The sequence below is a fragment of the Drosophila suzukii genome, unplaced genomic scaffold (genome assembly GCF_043229965.1).
Source record: "Drosophila suzukii unplaced genomic scaffold, CBGP_Dsuzu_IsoJpt1.0 scf_32, whole genome shotgun sequence".
NCBI classification, from domain to species: Eukaryota; Metazoa; Arthropoda; class Insecta; order Diptera; family Drosophilidae; genus Drosophila; species Drosophila suzukii.
Window position 1 is genome coordinate 130,210 of NW_027255919.1, and position 8,455 is coordinate 138,664.

General features: G+C 35.9%; 3 non-coding genes across 3 annotated transcripts; all 3 read right to left on the minus strand.

Moving 5' to 3' along the window:
* Positions 1-487: 487 nt before the first annotated feature.
* LOC139354854 (large subunit ribosomal RNA) lies at positions 488-4,457 on the minus strand. The gene has a single exon (XR_011605704.1). It is a non-coding gene; the product is annotated as a large subunit ribosomal RNA (ribosomal RNA).
* A 405-nt stretch (positions 4,458-4,862) lies between these two features.
* On the minus strand, positions 4,863-5,041 carry LOC139354838 (5.8S ribosomal RNA). Its single transcript, XR_011605687.1, has one exon. It is a non-coding gene; the product is annotated as a 5.8S ribosomal RNA (ribosomal RNA).
* Positions 5,042-5,709: 668 nt separating this feature from the next.
* Positions 5,710-7,704, minus strand: LOC139354844 (small subunit ribosomal RNA). The gene has a single exon (XR_011605694.1). It is a non-coding gene; the product is annotated as a small subunit ribosomal RNA (ribosomal RNA).
* Between the last annotated feature and the right edge of the window lie 751 nt (positions 7,705-8,455).

Below are 8,455 nucleotides of genomic sequence, written 5' to 3' on the forward strand. Positions count from 1 at the left end.
TACCATTGGAGGAACATATACTTACTTTTATATATGTCCTCTTTATTTAAATGGTCTCTTCATTTGAATATTAATACCATAGGAATATTTATACATCGAATATTGTTTGCCACTAATTTTTCGCGTCACTAATAATATGACGATACAGACTTGCTACCATAACATAAGTTTTGAACAATAAGAGGAGCAGACACCAACCAACCAACCGCTGCTACCATTGGAGGAACATATACTTACTTTTATATATGTCCTCTTTACTTGCATTATCAAAATACCATAGGAATATTTATACATGGAATATGTTTGCCACTTTATCATCGCGTCACTAATAAAGATGACGATGCATTTTGTTTGTTCAATATTTATTTATAATAATATATTGATTTTTTTATAGGTCTCTTATATTACTAGACCTTTTGCTAACCACAAAGTGGCGCGCCGTTGCAAGCAAGCATAAATTATTATGCCGCTTGCAACATCTTTATTATCGAATCATCAAGCAAAGGATAAGCTTCAGTGGATCGCAGTATGGCAGCTGCTCAACCACTTACAACACCTTGCCTGTTACAAAAGTCGTTTACAATTGATTCTAGGCTTTGTCATTGTATTAAATAATGCTTTTATATGTAACTAGCGCGGCATCAGGTGATCAAAGATCCTCCCAATTTACTATGTTACAAATTACATTGGCATCACATCCATTGTCGTTTATAAAGTAAATTATAAACTTTAAATGGTTTAGAAGCCATACAATGCAAATTGCCCCTTATTTATCATTGCAGTCCAGCACGGATACGACCTTAGAGGCGTTCAGGCATAATCCAACGGACGTAGCGTCATACCACTGTTCGCTCGAACAAGTATTGTGCCATTGGTCCGTACCTGCGGTTCCTCTCGTACTACGCAGGAATGCTGTCGCAACAACGTTTTGTCATTAGTAGGGTAAAACTAACCTGTCTCACGACGGTCTAAACCCAGCTCACGTTCCCTTGCATGGGTGAACAATCCAACGCTTGGTGAATTTTGCTTCACAATGATAGGAAGAGCCGACATCGAAGGATCAAAAAGCGACGTCGCTATGAACGCTTGGCCGCCACAAGCCAGTTATCCCTATGGTAACTTTTCTGACACCTCTTGTTAAAAACTCTTTAAACCAAAAGGATCGATAGGCCGAGCTTTTGCTGTCCCTGTGTGTACTGAACACCGAGATCAAGTCAGCATTTGCCCTTTTGCTCTATGTGTGGTTTCTGTCCGCACTGAGCTGGCCTTGGGACACCTCCGTTATTATTTGAGAGATGTACCGCCCCAGTCAAACTCCCTACCTGGCAATGTCCTTGAATTGGATCATACCTGAGTAATTGGAGTTATACCAAATTTTCAAATCAAAAATACATAAATGCACCGTTTTATTAAAGAATTTGTTTGCGATTATATAACAAACTCGTGATACTTTGATCAAGAAGCTTGCATCAAAACCCAATACCATAAGATATAATAAATATATCCGTATAATGGCTAGGAAATGATACACGTTCCATTTAATCAAGTAAGTAAGGAAACAATAAGAGTAGTGGTATTTCATTGGCGATACCAAACCGAAGTCTAATATCTCCCACTTATTCTACACCTCTTATGTCTCCTTACACTGCCAGATTAGAGTCAAGCTCAAAAGGGTCTTCTTTCCCCGCTAATTATTCCAAGCCCGTTCCCTTGGCTGTGGTTTCGCTAGATAGTAGATAGGGACAGTAGGAATCTCGTTAATCCATTCATGCGCGTCACTAATTAGATGACGAGGCATTTGGCTACCTTAAGAGAGTCATAGTTACTCCCGCCGTTGACCCGCGCTTACTTGAATTTCTTCACTTTGACATTCAGAGCACTGGGCAGAAATCACATTGTGTCAACACCCGCTAGGGCCATCACAATGCTTTGTTTTAATTAGACAGTCGGATTCCCCAAGTCCGTGCCAGTTCTGAATTGATTGTTAATTGATAATCGTTATAATTAATAAGAACTAATTGGTTTAACCCAATTAGTATTCTTAAAAATTTTAGCAAGAAAGTTCCACAATTGGCTACGTAACTAAACTATCCGGGGAACAAGTGACCAACATAAATGCCAGACACTCTATTTACCCAGAACGAGCACATAAACCATGTTATTGTTTCCCAATCAAGCCCGACTATCTCAATCTTCAGAGCCAATCCTTATCCCGAAGTTACGGATCTAATTTGCCGACTTCCCTTACCTACATTATTCTATCGACTAGAGACTCTTCACCTTGGAGACCAGCTGCGGATATTGGTACGGCCTGTTGAGAAGTTTGCGTGTCCCCACCATAAATTTTCAAGGTCCGAGGAGAAAATATCGACACAACAGTATATGTCATGCTCTTCTAGCCCATCTACCATATCTCTCTGCGAAAGACTTCCATGGTAGTACGGCTATAAAACAGAAAAGAAAACTCTTCCGATATCTCTCGACGGCTTCTTTATGGTCGTTCCTGTTGCCAGGATGAGCACGAGGCCCATATTTAATAACAAACGGATACTCAACAGGTTACGGAATTGGAACCGTATTCCCTTTCGTTCAAAATTATTCAAGTATATTAATTAGCTTGATTTATATAATATAATATATTTGTATGGCATTTGTGTTTTACTTGAAAATTTTCGGCTTTCGCCTTGAACTTAGGACCGACTAACTCGTGATCAACCACTGTTCACACGAAACCCTTCTCCACTTCAGTCCTCCAAGGTCTCATTCGATTATTTGCTACTACCACCAAGATCTGTACCAATGGCAGCTCCATGCAGGCTTGCGCCAAACACTTCTACGCATACCATTGTACCTTCCTACTCACTAAAGTTTCAAAATTTATATCACAAGTAATATAAATCATCTACTTTAGCGGTAATGTATAGGTATACAACTTAAGCGCCATCCATTTTAAGGGCTAGTTGCTTCGGCAGGTGAGTTGTTACACACTCCTTAGCGGATTTCGACTTCCATGATCACCGTCCTGCTGTTTTAAGCAACCAACGCCTTTCATGGTATCTGCATGAGTTGTTAATTTGGGCACCGTAACATTACGTTTGGTTCATCCCACAGCGCCAGTTCTGCTTACCAAAAGTGGCCCACTGGGCACATTATATCATAACCTTGAACTTCATATCAAGAAAGTTAAGGTTCTTACCCATTTAAAGTTTGAGAATAGGTTAAGATCGTTTCGACCCTAAGGCCTCTAATCATTCGCTTTACCAGATAAGATTATTTTATATAACATTAAAATGCACCAGCTATCCTGAGGGAAACTTCGGAAGGAACCAGCTACTAGATGGTTCGATTGGTCTTTCGCCCCTATACTCAATTCTGACAATCGATTTGCACGTCAGAACTGTTTCGGTCTTCCATCAGGGTTTCCCCTGACTTCAACCTGATCAAGTATAGTTCACCATCTTTCGGGTCACAGCATATATGCTCAAGGTACGTTCCAGTTAGAGGCATAAATAATATAAATATCATTATACATAACTATATAGAACGCCCCGGGATTGTGTTAATTAGCTATAAATAGTTAAAAAACTAATCCCATTATTAGTCAAGTTAATTACGCTATTAGGTTTATATCCCAATAACTTGCACATATGTTAGACTCCTTGGTCCGTGTTTCAAGACGGGTCCCGAAGGTATCCTGAATCTTTCGCATTGTTAATCATACAAGTGCATATAATAAACACAAAAATCAATGATAATTATGCCATTATATAATTCCGAAAAATTAACGCACTGTATTCATATAAATCTATCAGCACTTTATCAAATTAATAACATTTATTCTGTGTTAAAATGCAAGCAAATTAATTTGAATAAACTATAAGTTATATTTTATGATAAATTTTGTATGCTAATAGATTACAATGTCCTTATATGGAAAAAATGCACACTATTATCATAATATTGTTTAAATATTACAATTTTAATGATGAATTTTCCATAACGGATATTCAGGTTCATCGGGCTTAACCTCTAAGCAGTTTCACGTACTGTTTAACTCTCTATTCAGAGTTCTTTTCAACTTTCCCTCACGGTACTTGTTTACTATCGGTCTCATGGTTATATTTAGTTTTAGATGGAGTTTACCACCCACTTAGTGCTGCACTATCAAGCAACACGACTCTTTGGAAACATCATCTAGTAATCATTAACGTTATACGGGCCTGGCACCCTCTATGGGTAAATGGCCTCATTTAAGAAGGACTTAAATCGTTAATTTCTCATACTAGAATATTGACGCTCCATACACTGCATCTCACATTTGCCATATAGACAAAGTGACTTAGTGCTGAACTGATTTCTTTTCGCTCGCCGCTACTAAGAAAATCCTGGTTAGTTTCTTTTCCTCCCCTAATTAATATGCTTAAATTCAGGGGGTAGTCCCATATGAGTTGAGGTTGTGTATAACTTTTATTTGCAATTAATTCTTTATATATAATGATAAAACATTTTATTAAATTCGTTATATTTATATATATATATATTTGTATGGCATTTGTTTGGTCTAACGAATCAACGAAGAATAATAATATAGTCAACGGCTTTCTATTTTCTAATCGTTAATAAGAGACAATTCTAGATAAATTTTTTATGCTAGACATTTCTCAGTATTATTTGATTGAAAAAGAAAATATTTCTCTTCGTTTTTCACATTCAAATTAATTTACTAATGTGAGATAATGTTTTTCATATATTTGTTAATATTATGAATAAAATAATTAAATTATTATTATCCAATAATATACCATATGCTTATAAAATTTCATTATAAAATTTGTATAAACAACTTAATTAGCATAGTCTTACAACCCTCAACCATATGTAGTCCAAGCAGCACTATAAAATTAATTAAAGTACATAACAGCATGGACTGCGATATGCGTTCAAAATGTCGATGTTCATGTGTCCTGCAGTTCACACGATGACGCACAGTTTGCTGCGTTCTTCATCGACCCATGAGCCGAGTGATCCACCGCTTAGAGTTTTATATATTGGTTTGTTAATTTTGTCATATATGTTTTTATTGAAAGAAATTAAAAATACACCATTTTACTGGCATATATCAATTCCTTCAATAAATTTATTTTTATACCTAAAACGAATGCTGCGAAATGTCTTAGTTTCATATAACCAATAATATATCAAGTATTTTTTTAATGGCATTTACGGTATTAAATACTTTTTAGCGATATATATTGAAATTTATATAAAACATTAACCTGTATTAATCAGGTACAACATTGTACATTTTAGGTTGTTGCATTATCCAATGTATGCGCATAACTGAGATGAACAATACATATCGCAACGCGTGTATATTATGGTCCATATACACACAGTGTTTTATTAATTGCATTTAATATACAATATAATAATAATATCAAATAATTTCGATTTGCTTGTTCGAATTTGTTATTTGTTTTGCTTTTGCTTTCTTGCTTATTTATTTCTCTTATTTATTGCAATAATATATTTATATATTATATATTTCTTATTACAATTATTATATTTCGACTTGCTTTTTCGAAATTGTATTTGATCTATATATATATAGATCATATTTTTGGCAATTTAATATTTTATTTGTATTACTATAATAATGTTATTATAATAAAAACAAATTTTTTTATTAACGGTAAGGATATTAAACAATAATGATCCTTCCGCAGGTTCACCTACGGAAACCTTGTTACGACTTTTACTTCCTCTAAATAATCAAGTTCGGTCAACTTTTGCGAAACAACCGTAACACACAAGGCGTCACAGTGATCACGTCCGGAGACCTCACTAAATAATTCAATCGGTAGTAGCGACGGGCGGTGTGTACAAAGGGCAGGGACGTAATCAATGCGAGTTAATGACTCACACTTACTGGGAATTCCAAGTTCATGTGAACAGTTTCAGTTCACAATCCCAAGCATGAAAGTGGTTCAGCGGTTTACCCGGACCTCTCGGTCTAGGAAATACACGTTGATACTTTCATTGTAGCGCGCGTGCAGCCCAGGACATCTAAGGGCATCACAGACCTGTTATTGCTCAATCTCATTATTGCTAGACGCAATTTGTCCATTTAAGAAGCTAGTGTCCTTATAATGGGACAAACCAACAGGTACGGCTCCACTTATATAAACACATTCAAACACAATAAACATTTTACTGCCACCATGAATGAAGGCTATATAAGCTTCAACACCATAATCCTGAAGATATCTATTTAATATATTTGAGTCTCGTTCGTTATCGGAATTAACCAGACAAATCACTCCACGAACTAAGAACGGCCATGCACCACCACCCATAGATTCGAGAAAGAGCTATCAATCTGTCTTACACACTTATGTTCGGACCTGGTAAGTTTTCCCGTGTTGAGTCAAATTAAGCCGCAGGCTCCACTCCTGGTGGTGCCCTTCCGTCAATTCCTTTAAGTTTCAGCTTTGCAACCATACTTCCCCCGGAGCCCAAAAGCTTTGGTTTCCCGGGAAGCGACTGAGAGAGCCATAAAAGTAGCTACACCCAATTGCTAGCTGGCATCGTTTATGGTTAGAACTAGGGCGGTATCTGATCGCCTTCGAACCTCTAACTTTCGTTCTTGATTAATGAAAACATCTTTGGCAAATGCTTTCGCTTAAGTTAGTCTTACGACGGTCCAAGAATTTCACCTCTCGCGTCGTAATACTAATGCCCCCAAACTGCTTCTATTAATCATTACCTCTTGATCTGAAAACCAATGAAAGCAGAACAGAGGTCTTATTTCATTATCCCATGCACAGAATATTCAGGCATTTGAAGCCTGCTTTAAGCACTCTAATTTGTTCAAAGTAATTGTACCGGCCCACAATAACACTCGTTTAAGAGCACTAATGCAGGTTTTTAAATAGGAGGAACATATGAAAAAATACAAGTATCTAAGCACATGTAAGAACTCCACCGGTAATACGCTTACATACATAAAGGTATAGTACTAACCACAATTGTAAGTTGTACTACCCGTATGAAGCACAAGTTCAACTACGAACGTTTTAACCGCAACAACTTTAATATACGCTATTGGAGCTGGAATTACCGCGGCTGCTGGCACCAGACTTGCCCTCCAATTGGTCCTTGTTAAAGGATTTAAAGTGTACTCATTCCAATTACAGGGCCTCGGATATGAGTCCTGTATTGTTATTTTTCGTCACTACCTCCCCGAGCTGGGAGTGGGTAATTTACGCGCCTGCTGCCTTCCTTAGATGTGGTAGCCGTTTCTCAGGCTCCCTCTCCGGAATCGAACCCTGATTCCCCGTTACCCGTTGCAACCATGGTAGTCCTAGATACTACCATCAAAAGTTGATAGGGCAGACATTTGAAAGATCTGTCGTCGGTACAAGACCATACGATCTGCATGTTATCTAGAGTTCAACCAATATAACGATCTTGCGATCGCTTGGTTTTAGCCTAATAAAAGCACATGTCCCATAAGGTTCATGTTTTAATTGCATGTATTAGCTCTAGAATTACCACAGTTATCCAAGTAACTGTTAACGATCTAAGGAACCATAACTGATATAATGAGCCTTTTGCGGTTTCACTTTTAATTCGTGTGTACTTAGACATGCATGGCTTAATCTTTGAGACAAGCATATAACTACTGGCAGGATCAACCAGAATAATGTTTTTATTCATATTTCATTCATATTTTTGAATAGAAATTAGCAATATAAATTTTATAGATTGTTTTCTATCGAATACGGCCATTTTTATATAGCATTCGTATACGTTTGTTTTCAATATATACTTGTTTCGCCACTAATAATAACAAGTTTTTTAATTATTGATGTTTAAAAAAAAGAAATATCTTATCTTCTTTAAAACACAATATTTTGTAATATGTAATAATATTTTCTTTATATATGCATATTTCATTCTAAAATATCATTTTTGTTCGACATACGTCATTATTGTATCCACACATGTACAATTTTTGTTTAACCAATATATAATATTGAGTTAAATCATTTGTATTTTGATGATAAATTTAAAATTTATCTGTATATATTCATATAGACTCTTTGGTAATATATAATATAAAACCGAGCGCATATATGATATGTACTTTAATAATAAAATATATTTATAATTCGCTTTTACGCCTTTTTTTGTGTAAACTAATATTAAATAGTTAAGATAGAGGCAGAAAGGTCAAATATACATTTACAATGTATATCTAGCAATCCTGCCTCTTTTTGTTTTAAATAGGATTAATTAACGATAAAATTGGGAAACAATTTGTTATTCTATGTATAATAGAAACACTTGGCCTTTGTTTCGACTTTATTATCTTGGGCTTAAAATATTAACCGCGGAGCCAAGTCCCATATTCATAAATGAACACAGAAACAAATTTGACGGATAATATCTT